This window comes from Schistocerca nitens, chromosome 1 (genome assembly GCF_023898315.1).
Source record: "Schistocerca nitens isolate TAMUIC-IGC-003100 chromosome 1, iqSchNite1.1, whole genome shotgun sequence".
In the NCBI taxonomy this organism is placed as follows: domain Eukaryota; kingdom Metazoa; phylum Arthropoda; class Insecta; order Orthoptera; family Acrididae; genus Schistocerca; species Schistocerca nitens.
The window spans coordinates 920,813,838-920,832,660 of record NC_064614.1 but is presented as its reverse complement, the minus strand read 5'-3'; the positions used below and the strand labels follow the sequence as shown (position 1 = coordinate 920,832,660).

Sequence of the window (18,823 nt, the reverse complement as noted above, 5' to 3'; positions counted from 1 at the left end):
TCCTTTAACGAAACTACATCGTTGAAAGTCATACGTCTCAGTATTAGTAGTGACGTTATCTTGATGTCTGCTCAGAGCGAAATCAGAGGATGGCAATGGTCGAAACAATGCTGATGATGGCTAGAATACGCTAGCCCCGAGCGAAGTTGCACTGCTGAGACGTAATAAGTGCTGTCCATGCGGCTACTACGAATTGCCTGAGGACGTCTGACGTCAGGCGACTACCGGATCCGGTTGAAGAAATTCATGACACACCCGTTGATAATGTGGTCCATTTTCCATGCTCAAGAATAAAGACGTTGCGACGAAGTGACAAGGTTCCAAGAATTTCGTCTGCGGTCTCGCCGTTTACTAAACAGTTGTGGGACTTCGTACGTCGCTGTCTGCTCCGCATACAAACACCTTCCAATTTGTGGTGTTAACGGTGGTCACTGGCGGTCTCTGAGTGTATCAGACGTACTATACAGTCAGAGGTGTTTGTGCTACTCACGTCGCTACGCTGTTGTTTTTTTTATCTTGTCCTTGTAACAATCTTCTATTTCATTTTTTTTATTTCATAAAACTTAACAGAATTTAGTATAGCCTTCGTGTGCAAGCACATCCTTGCGAAGTGTGTTAGTGGTTAAGACGCTGTAGTACAATAGAGAGGTGCGGGGTTCAAATCTCCTTGCGACTTCCCTAACTTAGATTTTCGGTGTTTTCCACAGAATTACAAAAGACAAATGCCGCTATGGTTCCTTGAATAAGAGTGCGATCGACTTCGTCAGCTATCCTTTTGCAACTGAGCTAGCACTACGTTTCGGAAGTTCCCCACGTTTACTGAATTTTAAACTATAGACTTCCTCCTTTTCTGTTTTCCTGGTGCATTCCTGCAAATGTCCTGTGTAGCTTATCTATCAGGTGAAATATTCATACAGCACTGCTTCTGAGCAGACTGGTATATTTCGAAGAAATACAGTTTCTAAATTTTCTGACTGATTTTAATTCTAATGCAAAATTCACTATGGAAAAAGAGAAAGGATGTCAAATTGCATTTGTTGATGTACAGATACGTAGAAAACCGACGGAACTTTAGAGCACAAGGTCTGCAGAGAGTACACACACGGTTAGATGCCTTCGCAGAAATTTCAATAATTGTCCCAAGCGGAAAAGGAGAATTATCGAAACATTGGTGGACCGGGCTACAAAAATTTGTCAGCCACAGGTACTTGGAGGACCAGCTCGATCATTAAGAACTGCCTTAAGAGGAAACAGATGTTCTGACAAAAAAATAAATAGCGCACTTCAGCCTATAAGACCTAGAGTTTCTAATGAAATAGCCGTCCGGGGTGGCCGAGCTTTTCTAGGCGCTACAGTCGCGGTCGCAGGTTCGAATCCTGCCTCGGGCATGGATGTGTGTGATGTCCTTAGGTTAGTTAGGTTTAAGTAGTTCTAAGTTCTAGGGGACTGATGACCACAGATGTTAAGTCCCATAGTGCTCAGAGCTATTTGAACCATTTGAAGAACGAACTAAAGGGAAAGTTTTCCAACCGTTCGTAAAATAGGTGACAGTTGGCCATATCAGAGTACTCAGAACACACTGTATTGAAATAGTGTTTACATCAATAAGAAAGATGTGCGAATATTTGAACACTGCAAAGGAAACATAAAATCCCTCGCACACGCGGTCAAGTGTACATGGGAACTAGGAAAAGAAGCATTAACATCCGCTTTAAGGAGCACAAGATTGTCGTGTTGGCAACACGAATAAATTGTCAGCAGCAGAACATGCTTTGGAACGAGGGAACCACCAAATTCATTTCACTTATACCATGTCTTTATCGAGATCGACTCATTAGTATGCTAGCATGTACAGGAAGACAATAGAAATTCAGAAACAGAACAAAGGCCTTAACAGAAAAGAAGGACTGAAATTAGACAAGTTGTGGGCTTTAGTACTAAATAAAGGTCCAGAACACATGACGGCGCGACTCCGCCGTGCTAGGCAGCGGTCTGATGACGTCACGAACCGACCGTTGCCCGCCCGTTGCCCTGATACGTATAAACAGTTGGGATTTCTGAGCTTGTATGAGTTTGTAACTGCTTTGTGAGTTGTCACAGCCTCTGATGAAGTCTCCAGCATTGAAAGACGAAACGTTAGGCGTAGACATATGCCTTGGACCACGGCCTAATTCGCATAATTGTGCGAGTTACACAAATCCGGTGACAAACCCGAGAAGCGTATTTACAACAGATCCGTCGGGAAAGCATGAAAAGTCATATCGGCAAATATTTCGATGAACTATTTCTGCTATCCCGTTATTTATTAAATAATTGTTACTCTTATTACGTCGTTGTCTGTCCAGCGTACGAGCAATGTTTAATTGTGTCACTTCCTCTTCCTGATCATAAGCGTGGCCACCGACGTCTCACCGTATCTCACGGCTTTTTTCGATGTTTCTGCCACCTTGCTGTCCTGGGCAAATATCGGATTGCTGGCGTGACATATGGCCTATTTCTTCTTTGGCCCTCGACGGATGGAATATTAACGTACAACGTTGAAAATCTTTGGTATCAGCGTATAACCCCACGGACACCACACTTATCGTAAATTATGTGCCAACAACTTTAAATGGGATTAGTATCCGCAATATCCTTTCTTTCAGGAGTGCTAGTTCTGCAAGGTTCACAGGAGGGTTCTGTAAAGTTTGGAAGGTAGGAGACGAGGTACTGGCAGAAGTAAAGCTGTGAGGACGAGGCGTGAGTCGTGCTTGGGTAGCTCAGTTGGTAGAGCACTTGCCCGCGAAAGGCAAAAGTCCCGAGTTCGAGTCTCGGTCCGGCACACAGTTTTAATCAGCCAGGAAGTTTCGGGATTAGTATCATTTGAAAACTAATCATATTTTTTTCCAAAAACTCGCACATCATCTTTTGGGTATGTGAGTCTAATCTTTTACAATTCCAGATCTTCTCCTAATTAATTTAATCAGTTTTAACCCTAGCAATACTACGGCATTTTCGATAACGTGCATTAACAGGGAGAGTACGATGTGTCCACCTTAAAACATTAAAAAATCCGTTAATTGTTATTTTATTATATTAACAACATACTTTTTACAGAGGCACTGGTGTGTAAATACGGCACAGGAATCGAAAGTACCTGTTAGCACACCCTTAGCGGTACCGTCGCGAATTTCAATAACGTGTGCTGCTGGCTTTACAGCCAAAACAAAAAATAAATAAATAAAAAAATTGAAACTTCGTTCATCGTTATTGATGTTTATCTCATTATACTTTTTAAAGAGGAATTGATGTGAAGTATAGCCCAGAATATGGAAATATTGAATACGACGTTCGCTGGGAAACTAACATCTACTACTGAGACTTAAATTTTTAGGTTAAGTTTAAATGAAAAATTTAAAACATATAGGGAACCTAGTAGAATAATTCATTTAAACAGAAAGTATCTTTTTCAAACTTGGAAATCTGAAATAGGTAACTAGATTATAATATTTTCAAAGGTAGACAGAAATAACTCGCCCCTGCCCTCCACTGCGTCCCTGATATTACGAAGCTTAATACATTTCAGATAGATCAGCTTAGTTGTGCAGTTCAATACGATGGTAGCTATAGACAGTTTGCATGCGTTTTTCTCAAATAGCGGAATCGAACACTCTAAAAATGAATATACAACGTCTTGCCCTACGGAATGGTAAACATAAGAAGGTAGGAAGATGTGTACGTTTGATCATTATTCGTTAATTTGTATAATCTCAGATCGAGGCTACTCAATGTCTTATTACTTAATATTTTATTAAAAATTTACGATACAGTTTTTACCCTCGTTGGAAGGCAGAAAACATACGAGATGTTTCATGCTGCGTCTCTCATCACCTAGCTGTAACTTTCTTTCTGATCCCTACAAAGAACTTGAGCTGCTGAAAAATCATGGTTGCACACAGCTGTATTAATCAATTCATTACAGAGCCAGTTTCAGTAACAAACAGACCTCTTAAGGCGTAGTGTTACATTATAATCGGATGTGGGACAACACATAAGCACCATCGAGCACCATTTCGCATTGCAATATCTCCATTTAACGACACACACCAGAACATTATGACCACCTACCTAACAGCCGGTATGCTGGCCCACATCTGGGGGGAGGAGGGGGAGGCGGCAAACCGAGGTATCTGCCCGGGCGGTAGTTTCAGGGGGCGCAAAATTAATATCTAGAAGAAAAAAGCCTTGTTTCACGAAGCACCTATTCGTCCAGCGCACGTTGGTCTATCGATTGTTCATATGATTTTGTAACGCATTTCTGTTGGTTTTTGATCATTTTCGAACACATTCTAAGTTGATATCTGAACGAGTCTTAAGTCTATTTTTGAATGTATGCATAGTGTACGTGACGTTTCTGTCAGGAAAATCTACGTCGCATGCAGAAATAAAAAACTTTCCCGCAGACAAAAGGGGACGGGACTATACGAGCTGCGCCGAATAAACACGAACGGGTGAATGTCAATCGTTGTTTGTTTGTGGTTGGTTGGGTATGCGAATGATAAGCGTTGTTTTAATTAGTTGCAAAATCCGTAGATTCAGACTACCAAAGCAGAAATAAACGAGTAATAGGAATAATAGGTAAGAAAGATTACACATTATCTTCTCGATTTATCCAAGAAAATGAAATTTGGACAGGAGACTTTTGCCAGGTCGCTACACTACTAAGGGCCAGTTGTTAGGTTAGCAGCCACTTGGGGGAGTTCTGTTCTCTGAACAGCACGAAAAATGCGTTGTACGAACCCATAATAACGCCTAACCGGGGAATAAACGCGAGATAACTAAACTGGTGATTCTGGCTGGGTTAGCGAAGTTAACCAGAGAGAAAGTTTTGACAGTGGCAGGAATAGTAACAATTGGTGATGACAAGATTGTTTGTTAGAACGAGGAAGGAGTAGAAACGGGGACATCACACCATATGGAGGACTATGACGAATCCTAATTTATACAAAAATTTCGCAGTACTACTACTTTTAGATCTCACCTTTGAGAAACTGGAGCATAAGAATGAAATTTGAAACTATTTCCGTAGATAAAACTTTTTGCTTGCACTTGTAGTAAGTATAATAGGCATTTGACGCTGTTACTTCGTGAATTATATTCTGTCGTGTTATTTATGTAAATGAGGTAGATAAACATGACCATTTGTGCCAAAACAGTCTCGCTTATTTGGCGTATATTACAATTACTGCAATATTAGAAAGGACTATCGTGTTATCTAGCAGACAGTGGTAAAATATACGTAATCAGATGGAGAAACCACACCAGCCTCGAGTACTACCCGTTTTGACAGCTTTTTTAGTATTAGACAACCACATTTTGATTTTTCATGTAGCAAAACGTTTGACGAATTTTGATGAGGTAGTAGATTCTGTCGCGGAAAGGAAAGCACACCGAGTAAAACTGTAGTCAGATTAGAGAGAAAAAAATGCTCGGACCTAAGGATTGAAGAAATGCGTATTGTCTTGCATGTCTGTTGTCTTTATTGCTTTTATGTTTACTATGTTTAATTTTATGTCGCACAGAAGAGAAAGTTATTAGCTAATACGCAATAATGAGTGCAAATTTTCTGAAGTGTTCTTATCCTCCCGGTCAAAAAAATCCCACCCAGTATTAACTATGTGTTTTTTTAAGGAGAGTAGGATGTCAAACCGGCCGATTGGGAGCAGGAGAGGCACGACAGGACATTTTATTTCCACTGTCGTGAATGTAGGTTTGATGGCTTCCATTACAAAATATACATGTTAGAGTTCCACAGAGCGAAATACAGTGGCGTGCGATAGAAGAATGCTGTGTGAAGAGGCGTGGCACTGCGTTTGGCACAATTAAGACCAAATAACGTGTTTTACATTTCCTCGCCGCCCGGAGTCGCCACGCTGTTTAAGGCGCCATGTCACAGATTGCGCTGCCCCTCCCGCCGGAGGATCGAGCTCTTCCTCGGGCATATATATATATATATATATATATATATATATATATATATATATATATATATATATATATAATCTGTGTGTGTGTGTGTGTGTGTGCTGTTCTTCGTATAAGTTAGTTTAAGTAGTATGTAAGTGTAGGGGCCGATGACCTCAGCAGTTTGGTCCCTTAGGAATTCACACAGATTTGAAAAGTTTTGATATTTCTTGGCCGTCTTGGTGCTTTGCACGAGCTACACTGGACCCATGGATGCTCACGTGGATGTTCCCCCGATCATAATGGAACCGCCACCACATTGTCTCCGTCCCACAGTACAGGTTTCAAGGAGCTGTTCTACCGAAAGACGACGGATTCGCGCCTCCCTATCGGCATCATGAAGAAGGTATCGGGATTCATTAGACCATGCAACGCTCTGGCACTGCGCCAACGTCCAATGCCGATAGTTACGTGCCCAAATCAGTCGTAGTTACCGGTGTCATGGTTTTAATATTGGCACATGCATGGAATGTCGGCTGCAAAGGCCCATCGTTTGGAGTGTTCGGGCACTGTGTGTACAAGCACACTTGTACTCTCCCCAGCATTAAAGCTCCGCCACAATTCGCCACCTGTCCTGTTTCACCAGTCTACCCAGCTTACGACGTTCGACGTCTGTAACAAAGGGTGGCCGTCCAACCCCACGACGTCTGGATGTGGTTGGTTTTGTCACGTGTTGAAGACACTCACCACAGCACTCCTCGAACCCTAGACAAGTGGTGCAGTTTCCGAAATGCTCGTGCCGGGCCTCCGGGCCCTCACCGGTTGCCCTCGCTCAAACTCCGGTAGATCGCGCGCCTTCCCCATGCTGCACATGAACAGCGCGCTCACTGATACTACATGCTCCGTGCGTCTGTCTGAGTGATAGTCATTCCTCTCCAAGTGACGTTACTATCACCTGGGCGGGATTATATCGGTAGTAGGTCGGTGGTCGTAATGTTCTGGCTGGACGATGTATAAATCGGGAGCACATTTAAAAACACAGTAACTTCTCTGTTGTGAGAAGAGTGGCTAAGATGTCGGTGTGTACTGGTTTGTGCGCCCGCAGACAGCAGATGGAGCACAGCGGCGGCCAGTATGGTTAATCGAAGAGACGGGAGAGCAGGCAGCTGTTTGCGCCGCCTATTACGTCCACTCAGGCGGGCCGTGACCGCCGGATTGTACCGGGTCGCCCGTCGCCCGTCGCCCGTCTGCCGTCCCCAGTCGCGCCGCCGGGGCTCGCCCGGCCCACTGCCCGCGCGGCCAGCTCAGTGCGCGGAAAAACACTCCTCTGGTAGTTGTCGTGTAAACTTTACATGAAACTGCGAGGTATTTAAAACTTTACATCGTTGAAACGTAGCCGTTATCATAGACTGAGAGCAAGAATGAATTTGCGTCAGAATACAATTATAATATCTTCAGTTTTTTCCAACACGATCAATTTCGAGGCTTCTAACGTCGTTTTCAGATGTACCTGATCAAATGATATTATTACAATAGGCATGTGCATGATAATACAATTTCGCTAATTTTTGATTCTGTGTTAACAACTTGCTCGATCTTGTCGTGAGTGTAATGTCATGTTCAGGTAGAAATTGTACATAAAACTGCAGTTTCATATAGTCATAAGCAAGAAATATTTATACAATGACATTGTCCAATTTACTTGTGTTGAATATCACTAAAGGCGTTCGCAATTAATCACTGCTTGACAAACGTGGCACTGCATGGGAATTCATTTTGTCGATTTTCTATTAGAAATCAAAATAAAATATGAAACTTTGAAGTACCGAAAAAAATCATTTACATATATTCGTGAAAGCACCTTTGAAATCACGAAACAATCGTACAAAGAAATATGAATAATGCACAAATGTATAAGTACAGTACCCAAAAAAGAAACACGATCCCGAACATTTTCTGTACGGTGGGTGCAACTGCTTCGCGCCTCTACAACGCGATATTGTAAACATCTTTTTGACAGTGCTTCTACCAAGCTTTCTTTAGACGGCTATCGTTTTCGCATACAGTCGTTTGCGCTTCGCACTTGGAAACTGTCAAAAGCGCTACCCACACATTTCATTGCTTATGCCGCCATCTTTCTTCAACGACGTGTCCTGCAATGATATATTCGTGTAGGTTCATAAACCGATGTAATTGCATACAGTCTGCAAAATGTATTGCTAATAGAGTTAGTAGAAAAGAAGTAATAAGTTGAAACGTCATATACAAAGCGGCAGTTTTTCACGCATCTCGTTGTTTATGACGTCATATCCGGAACTATCACAGGTAGATGGTTCTCACCCCCACAGCGGTTGTTGCCTGATATTAAGGGATATGTGTACCAAGTTTGGTTGAAACTGTTCCAGTGATTTGTATGTGATGTGTGGACACACACACACACACACACACACACACACCACACACACACACACACACACACACACACACACACACACACACACAAGCGCCGGCCGAAGTGGCCGTGCGGTTAAAGGCGCTGCAGTCTGGAACCGCAAGACCGCAACGGTCGCAGGTTCGAATCCTGCCTCGGGCATGGATGTTTGTGATGTCCTTAGGTTAGTTAGGTTTAACTAGTTCTAAGTTCTAGGGGACTAATGACCTCAGCAGTTGAGTCCCATAGTGCTCAGAGCCATTTGAACCTCACACACACACACACACACACACACACACACACACACACACACACACCACATCACATTTTATAATATGTATGGATTAACAAACATTCACAGTGAAAATGTGTACGTCACACTCGTCGTGCGTTTTTGAGCCAGAAACAGTCAAACCATCACGATTAAACAAGTTAACATCTTATTCTTAAGACGCAGGACTGTAACAATCTTACCAACTCAGTTTCTAAAGTACCATGCGGGAGTAATGTTACTAACGATTTGTGGAAATGTATCCAATTTGATAAATGAAAATCTTTGTCACTAACCCGTGCAGTTTGCAGGAATTGTGTTCTTCGCTACTCTGTAATGTAAAAACCGTGGGCGTTCTTTGCATATCAAAGCATTAACGACATGGGGAAATGTTTTAACTGTGGAAGGAACAGAACGAGTAACTCTGCTACATCTGTACTCCAAAAAGTTCTGTAATAGGCACTCGGGAGCATTGCGGCTCAGATCTCCGTCCGGCCATCCATATTTACATTTTTCCGTGGCTCCCTTGAACTGCGGAAGACAAATGCCGGATGGTTCGATTGAAGAGGACACGGCCTGTTGTCTTTGCTGTACTTCCCCAATCCGAGTTAGTGCTCTGCCTCTAATGACATCGTCTTCGACGGGGCTTCAAACCCCGGTCTTCCTTTCTTACTTTGCAGTATGCGTGACACAAGATAGTTTTTGTTGTATCATATAACGGCGTTCCATCCATGGGCCGAGCGTTCGAAGCACGATTGCTGATACGCCTCTGCAAATGTTATTGGTCTAATTTTATCCTCGCGGTATCAAGAGGGACTGAAAAATGTATTTTCCTTCCGCCCTGAGAGGTAATTCTAGAAGTTATCAAAGATTGTCGTAAGATGTAATACGTGTTGCTTCACATCTGTACCAGGTGACAATCTTCTGCATTTCAGTCACTTGCCAGTCTATCAAAGAAGTAACTAAGAGCGCGACCCTACTTCCCATACACTATATCCGTAATATTATAATTGCGCCCAACATGAATCGGACATCCTTGAGCAATATATTGGAATAGTTCTAGCAAGTGTCTGGAAGCGAAGTCTTTTAAACGGCAGTTCCCAATAACCTAAAAATGGGTCGAAGCCTGTCATGAGCTTAGGTGTTAGTTGGCCCTCATATATCCTGGGCATCTGCACCACACGAATGATACCTGCTTTGGTTGTCAAGAGATACACCACTTGATTGTTTCTAAAAGCACACAGCACCTCGTTAGTCTACAGAAGATGCTAGTTACCGCTCCACATGGCTATGGCTAACATTTTGTTGGATGTACCATGGCCGCCTTTTATGCTTTAACAGAAACAACGAAAGAGAAACATTTTTTGGTACAAGTCGTTTTATTTTTCTCAAAATATCAGCCTTTAAAATTTAAGTATTTTTCCATGCGTTCGAATTGTTTCTGGAAACGTTTTTCGCGTTCTTATATTGTTACTAAAAAAGTAGTATTTGGAGGAATCAACACCTCTTCGAGGCAATGAAAATCTCAGCACACGCAGTTTTTGTTTGATGAAAAAAAACTAGGCTTTTCTTCGTCAAATAACCTCTTATTTAGCATAATGTGCGACACGTGGCATTGTGATGAAGAATGGTGCGTCGTTTTTGGCAGTTTCTTCTGAGTCAATAGATTATTGTATACCATTCAGTATCAGCTGTTCCTTGATCCTCTCTAAAGCAGCGGTCGTGACATGTCCGGTATAAAAAAAGAAACAACCGACGACTTTATTCGATTTCGAAGCACTTTTCTTGGTTTCGCTGGAAAACTCAGCAGAAAGATTATAAAAAGTAGAGTTTACTGCAGATTTCGGCGTGCTTAAGGATACCTTGGGAAGACACATACTGATCCTCTTACAACACATGGCGAAGAGTGCCTATGTCTTTTTGAGACCACAAATGATTTTGGCTGTGCTTTATGAAACTGTTCGCTGACAGAGACCCGACCACGACGAAATTCTGCAAACTGGCTGTAAACATTCTTTTCTGAAATTTGTATATTACTAGCGAGTCTAGCTGTTTTGCTGAGTCATGCCTGAACGAAAGTCGTAAAAACCACGCATTGAAATCCGTCACGTGAATTTCCATTTTTTTCATAACACAGTTTCTTTACACTTTTCCAGTAGTAATGTTACATGGCAATACAACCTTCGACAGTAGTCACTCGTAACAACTTTGACTGTGTCCCTTGTAACTTCTCATGAAAATTAATTTAGTGTCGCATTTATTACGCCTTTTGGTCTTTCGGGTAACGTTTGATCTATCCATAGGGAGAGAACAGTATAACCTAAGGTACACCGCATTTGCCTTCACGACTTCAAAATTTGGGGGGTTTCATTAACGCATGTCAGTGAGACGACGTTCCCTTTGTACCTGAAATCCTGAACAAGTCTTACCTACCTGTGGAAATCCAGAAATTAAAAACAAAAGAAACAGTTCTCATCCACGTAATAAATCATTTATACATGACGAAGAATGATGCTGAATTGTTCTGTGTACGAGGAACACAGTAGACGACAAGCTAAGGAAATATTCCGGAGGCTTGCTATTGCGTAGACGGATTATTGTGGTAGAGCTTCAAGAGTAGATGACAGATATTTCTGCCCCTTCTTTAAGGTGATGCCGAATAATATCCGGTTATTTCGTCTCTTTTAGCATTGTGGGCCACAGAAAGGTGAAAGAATGTATGGGGGTTTTCTGAACGACGGTCTTATGAGAGACTTTTTTGCGTCTTCCGTAACAAGGCGGATGTTGCGGTCGCCCTATGACACTGAATTTTTATACACCTGCGTCATGCACATTTACGACAGTCGCTGGCATAATTATAGCCCAAGTAACCGACACGGTCCTCTCGGAAATTAATATTTCGAAACCTCGTCATCTCGGTTCCTTTTCCTTCTTTCCTTCAGTTTTTCTGTACGCAGGACTTGTTTCTACTTTCTGTCCCAGAGTCAGTTACGAATGACTGTATCGTGATTAAGTCGTTTGACGGCAATCTTAACAGATTTCTCGTAAGAAAAGGGAACGGAACGGAATTCTGCCAGTGCTGGTGACAGTCTCAAGAGAGATAATGACTGCTCTGTACTATACTCCGGCATTCTTAATCCTCTTTACTTATCGCCAAGATCAACATAAACGTGACACTGCTCTCTAATGCACTTACCACTCAGCTGTTCTAAAAAGCTTCACTCAAGTCGCGACACTGGCACTTGTGGTAAGGAGAGCCGGCATTGTGTGTGATGAAAGAATTCTTTCCAATTAAAAGGCTGTAATCTAACGTTCAGGGCTGCGGCACAACGTACGACTTAATTTCTCTAATAACAATAGTGAAACGATGTAAATTTACTTCTTTACAGAATGAAAGAAATTGCAGAACAGGTATGCTCACTCTACGTTAATTCTATATTGTACTGAACATTGAAAATTCAATGATTTTCTTTCGAACAAAACATTGGTTGGTCACAGGATAACCGACTGCATCAGAGGAATAGGCATAAACAAATAAATCTCCGATTTAGTGGCACGGTATTCTGATTGTTGTCGACTTTGACGTCCGTGAACCGCAACAGCGCTAATTTTCTTTTTCAATGGTAAAGAGAACGGTTATGTCACTCTATTCAGCCAATTAGTATCCTTAAGAATATTATGCAGTATTCTTGCCGCAGTACTTAGGCGGCCGCGTGTAGTGGGCATGGACTCCTCGATACACTGAGGGAAGCGCTGTGAAGCCTTACTGGTCCAGGGCTGGTCGAAGCTCTATCCAAGCCATTCAGGACTCGGTCGATGGTACCACAGATGGACTCATTAGGACTGGAGTCAGGTGACCCGACAGGCCAAGTGAGCGCTCTCATATTCCTAGCGGGCCAGAATGGCCGAGCGGTTCTAGGCGCTTCAGTCTGGAACCGCGCGACCGCTACGGTCCCAGGTTCGAATCCTGCCTCGGCCATAGATGTGTGTGATGTCCTTAGGTTAGTTAGGTTTAAGTAGTTCTAAGTTCTAGGGGACTGATGACCTCAGAAGTTAAGTCCCATAGTGCTCAGAGCCATTTGAACCATTTCATATTCCAAGAGTGTTCCAACTACAGATCTGATACTTTGGGAGGGATGAGGTCTTAGATTGTGTTACGCAAGGTGCGTAAGGTGTAAGCGAGCAGACGAGTGCCCAAGATGATACGCTGATAAGTAGTTCGACAGCGGGAGGTGATGATACACGTTTCTAGGATATCCCGTAGCACCAACCCCATCCCCACCCCTACCCCAATCTCGGTCCCAATCTCAATGTTAACGTCCCGCGCACAAGAATACCTCCTCCGCCTGCCTGAACTAAGTACGCTGTGTTGGCTAGAGAGATGCCTCCAGCCCATGGTGTTCTCGTGCCTCGACATCGTGTGTCAACGAATACAGTAAGTCACCAGTCTAGGTACCTTTCCCCATTCTTCTAGCGCCCAAACTAATCTCTGTGCCCTGTGACATGTGGTAAGAAAATAAATCTGTACTTTATAGCTAGGAGATGGTTATGTGTGGTACATGTGGTAAGAAAATAAATCTGTACTTTATAGCTAGGAGATGGTTATGTGTGGTACATGTGGTAAGAAAATAAATCTGTACTTTATAGCTAGGAGATGGTTATGTGTGGTATGACTGCTTGCAGGTTGTTGTTGCTGTTGTCCAGCATTGAAGGAAGATTAGGTCATGAGAGATGGAACAGAAGTTTGGTTTGCGGAATGAAACCGACGGTGGCCTTTCAAAGCAATCATCGCGGCATTTGCCTTAAGCGATTTAGGAAAGCACGGAAATCCTGGATATTGATGGTCGGCTTCCGTTCAGGTATCAGCACATATTTAGAAAGCATCGCTCGTGCAGAACTCAGCTTACGCTTATCTCGCACTATATCCTGGAAACCATTAATGAAGGGAAACAGGCATATTCCGTTACCCCTTGTTTTCCGGAAAAGCGTTTGATACAGTGCAACGCTGTAGACTTTTAACGAATGTCCGAGCATACAAAATTTTTTTTTCCAGATATTTGAGTGACCCGGAGACTAATAGAACACAGTACATTGTTCTGAACGGCGAGTGTTCAGCGGAAACAAAGATATCGCCAGGAGTGCCCGAGGGAAGTTGACAGGACTACTCTTGTTGTGTGTATACAAAAACGGTCTGACGGATACGGTAAGCGGCAGTCCGCGACTGTTTGCCAATGACGCTGTAATGTATGGGAAGGTGTCGTCGTTGAGTAACTGTAACAGGATGCAGCATGACTTAGACAGAATTTCTGTTTGTTGCGGTGAAGGGCAGCTAACTCTAAATGTGGAAACATGCCAGTTAATGCACGTGAGTGGGAAAAACCATGCTGTAATATTCGAATACATTATTAGTGGTGTGCTATTTGGCACAGTGGCGTAGTTTAAATATCTAGGCATAACGTTGAAAAGTGACTTGAAACGAAAGGAGTACCTAAGGTTTGTTGTACGGAAGGCGAATGATTGACATCAGGTTATTGGTAGAATTCTAGTTTAAGTGTACCGCATCTGTAAATGAGATCGCGTGTCTTTTGTGCGACCCATTTTTGAGTATTTGCTCAAACACCATGGGTATACGTCCAGTTAAGCTTTCTGGTTAAAAAGAAAAAATACATTGCCATTTCAAAGTCCGTCTCTGCCCCGTCAGGCCGTTATCTGCTATCCGCATCTACGAGTGTCTTAACCATGGTGAAAGATCAAATAAAAAAAAATAGTCTCTGACGCGCTGGGTAAGCGATCGAGTATCTTCTGAATACACACTTGTTTATAAAAGGCGGTGTATATCGCTTTCTCCGTTATCGTGAATGATGTCATAAAACCGAACATGGCCATTGTAGCGATATGTGACTGAGCACGAATTGTTTTTCTGTCACGTCTGTACACATCTTTTCCAAGGGTTTCAAAGATGCTCATTCCCAGGCGACGGACCAGACTGATATGCACTTTGTGAAAACCGCTTATGACAGTGGATTTCCTCATTTGCAGCTCGCATTGTCGCTAGAATTGTCTATTCCATTTATTCAGTCTCGTGGTGAGTAGTGGTTATAATGTTTTAGCTGATCATCTAGCGTGGATTTGAAAGCACATTGAAATATTCAGTAACGCCTAGGAGAAACTAATGTCCACTGAATGTGGAGAATGGCTTTTAGACCGAAACCTAGGTCGTGTAAACTGGTGAAATACGGGCAAAAAGGTGCGTTTCCTAGCCTGATAAAACTTATTCTATCTTCTGGCATAACGATACTACCAAATATTTCCGTCACCTTCATCGACGGATCACCACCACGTTGCCTATGTTTTCATCTGTATTTGCTTTTAAGACGTTCTTCACGTGGATCATCTTCAACAGATTTATGGTCAGTTTTGAATTTAGCCACTCAGTAGTTTTGGACTCACATGCAACAAGTTTCCTTGCGGAGACCGATTAATCCATCTGATTTCTGCGAAATCAGGAGTGGATGCGCACATAACATTTAAATCGGATAGAAAAGATATATTTTCCACGAAACAAGTTAAAATAATAATATGCTTACCTGCTACTAGTAAAATACATTCTGCTATGATTGTACGAATATTTCAACAGTATTAACAAGGTTTGTTTTGCGAATTTTGGATTTCCATGCTACCCGTCAAGAAAGCAGTTTACACAAACCTTTGTTCTAATTTCGTTAATATGAACGTTTGGGGATTAGACAGTAGAAAGGAAAATGTCGTGATCTTTCAGTCTGCCCATGTTGACAAAATCATTGTGAACCATAAAGTCCATCCCAGAAAAAAATATCTCGTGAAGTCGGACGTGAAGGGTATTAAATACTATTTTGTCAGTGGAGTCCATGTTGAGAAGTGGCCGTGACAATAAGGCGAGATAGACATTTTAAAATCAACTACCAGCCCTAAAATTCCGTTATTACTTCCTTTCACTTGCAAATATTGCTGTTTATCTGTAACCGAAGGTATGTAATAACAGATTTTTCCAGTTCGAGAGTTCATGATGTTTGCATAAAAACATCAGATGATAGAAAAGCACGGCAAACAGTTTGTAGTCATACGATGCACGCATACATTGCATCATTTTTCTTAGCAACACAGGTACTGCAATATCTTATTTATCCGCCGATACTAGCAACTTTCAATTAAAATATCCGCCCCTGTACGGGAATTACAAGTTGTGTGGACGAGTACAGATTGTGACGCAGGAACGACGACAGATGAATTTTAGGTCTCGCCATGAGTCATGCACGGATAGCCAAAGCGATTGAGGCGGCAGCTCGCGTAAAGCGGGAAATCTGGCTTCGAGTCCCGGTCCGGCATAAATTCTCATTGTCGTCCTTCCCTTTCACAGATTTTTGTTAGTTTTGAAATTTATTTATGTCAGCTAATAGTAACATCTAAGGTTGCAGAACTTTTAGCAAATCATTTACACCTTGTTTTCTTTAAGTGCACTTTCTTCCCGTGTCGTTTATAGTCTTAGCGCTAGCTGACATACGTAAGCTTTGGTAGCTAACAGCCAAGTTGCAAATTCGCACTTTCAAAGCAGTGGTTACTTTAACAGCGGTTGTCAGATTCGTTTTGTTCGTTGTGACCCCCCAGTTTCATTTTATGATAAACTGAAACATTTGGAAAGTGTTCTGTAATCTGACAGACTCCTATGTAATGGCAGTTAAGAAAAGCGAGGCGGGCCTGCTCACTGAAGTATCTCCAGTGAATGTTCAGTACGTTTGTAGGCTTGCTTCTCTTTTTCACAACGACGAGAATATTTTGTCTTTTGAGTTACCTGTCTGTAGTAAATGAATGCACACGTTTACTGAATAGTATTCTTGCATAGCAGTTAAAAGCAGCTTTTTCCATAAACATAACTTTATCACCAATGGAAATCGCTTCTAAGCGCATACATTATTTACTGAAAAAACGGCATAGAGCTTAACGATGGCCTTGTAGTCACGTGGGTACTAGATTAAAAAACTATGCCATGCTGTTCATCAATTTCAAAACTTCTGAAAGTAACTCAAGAAGAGAAAATTTGTGTGTTCGAACCCTTTTGCTGAGACTACACTGGTATACCGAGTACATTGGGACTGTAATTGATACATGAAACTTTAAAAATCGATAATTGAAACTTCGGGGAATGTTCGTTCATCCGTTACAAAGTAAAACGCAGCTTCAATATTTAAATTTCACTTTACAGATTTCGACGACTTCTCATACTGACGAAGCTGATAAAATAAAGCTAGTGATTTCTTTCACTAAGATTAATCTATCAACTAAAAGCTAAACGAAGCATGTATATATGGTCAAAAAGAACTAGATAAACTGTGCTAAACTTTTTGTATCCCGCCTGGAAGGCGGCGCGTGGGTAGGAGCAGGAGCAGGAAAATTACGTCGGTACTGCAATGAGTAAAGGTGGTTTACTGGCGCAAGAAATAATACATAACTTTGTACAGATGCGAAGTCTTAGACCCATCGTATGTAGAGAAAAGCTGAAGCGAAGTGTCCTGGTTGTCTGCACATGCCGGCTGGAGTGGCCGTGCGGTTCTAGGCGCTACGGTCTGGAACCGAGCGACCGCTACGGTCGCAGGTTCGAATCCTGCCTCGGGCATGGATGTGTGTCATGTCCTTAGGTTAGTTAGGTTTAATTAGTTCTAAGTTCTAGGCGACTGATGACCTCAGAAGTTAAGTCGCATAGTGCTCAGAGCCATTTGAACCATTTTTGTCTGCACTTGATGAAATGGGCAGAATCTAATAGTTTGCAACTAATAAAATCGATGTAACAATTGCGAAAAAGTCATTTATAGAAGCTTTCTAAGAAGATTGTGTGTGTAGGCAGCAAAATAATCGTGGAACATAATTAGATGAACTACACAGCAACATCAAATTTGTTCCACTTCTATAAAGTTCAAGTTCAAAAAATATGTAAACACGCCCAAGAGGGAGAAATTCCAGGAATCAAGGCATATACCCAATCAAGTTATAAACCTACAGTGCAGTGTATGCTGGAATAACAAGCAGGAATTATAGTACGAGATACAAAGAACATACTAGATATTGGGAGTATGACACTAATAGCTCCATGTTTTCAGGACATTAAAAGCAATATAGCCATCATCTCACAAATATAGAGCAAGACATTAACATTGGGAGAGTAATTACTCGTGATAAATATCTCATTCCAGTATAAGGAAATGGTCACATTCAAAAAGCCATAGCGGAAATAAAGCAGCTGACATATGACCAGGGACGTATAAACAACTACTCACTGCTAAGCAGTTGATGTTCGTGGAATTATAAACCGGGTTCATTCGCCGCCGCCGTCTGAAGGTCACAAACTGACCGAAAAGATTACCACAAAATAAATCTCTTTGCAATCGAGACTGTTCGTGTTCATTTTTAGAATTCACTGTTAAACCTGGCCAAAGAGCACGCTCTCTCTCTCTCTCTCTCTCTCTCTCTCTCTCTCTCTCTCTCACACACACACACACACACACACACACACACACACACACACACACAGAGAGAGAGAGAGAGAGAGAGAGAGAGAGAAAGTACTAAAACAAATATGAACAAAGGGTGCGTAGGTCAAAACTGCTTGTAACTTGCAAGTACAGTAGCAAAATATGTAAGTTGAAAGTGCTGCATACAAACGAAAATGTATATGTATTTTAGGCCATTGGTGATGCTGTAATAAATTGTTGAGAAACGCATCTGGCAAAACAAATATTGCCGTTATTCACTTGCAGACTGACCTACCTAACCTAAAAATATTAGTATAACATTAATATCAATTGGGATCGTCACATCAACAACATTAAATATACTTAAAACAAGGTGATACAGTCGCGGGGAAGCTTTCTCGCGGTGTTCTAGTATGAAGAAATCGGAACAATAGCGCTCTCGTGAGACCAAGAGGATATGTGCGCCCTCTCCACAGCTGCGGACTGCCGTAATTTCGTGTGTTTGTAAGCAGAACACGTGACGTCTTAAGCGATTTATGGATTCGGCTTTTGAATTATTTATGTTTGCCATGGAGAAACAGTTCGGAATTTACGGCCAGCTTCGGCGCTTATACTGAACTACGCCGTGTATTTCGTTCAGATGGAGGACGCTACGTAGTCGCCCTTGCGAAACTC

General features: G+C 42.1%; 1 protein-coding gene across 2 annotated transcripts in view; it reads left to right on the top strand.

Annotated features, from left to right (window-relative positions):
• The window catches only part of LOC126192404 (protein similar), a 734,705-nt gene that overhangs the window by 309,275 nt on the left and 406,607 nt on the right, over window positions 1-18,823 (top strand). The window lies entirely within an intron of this gene.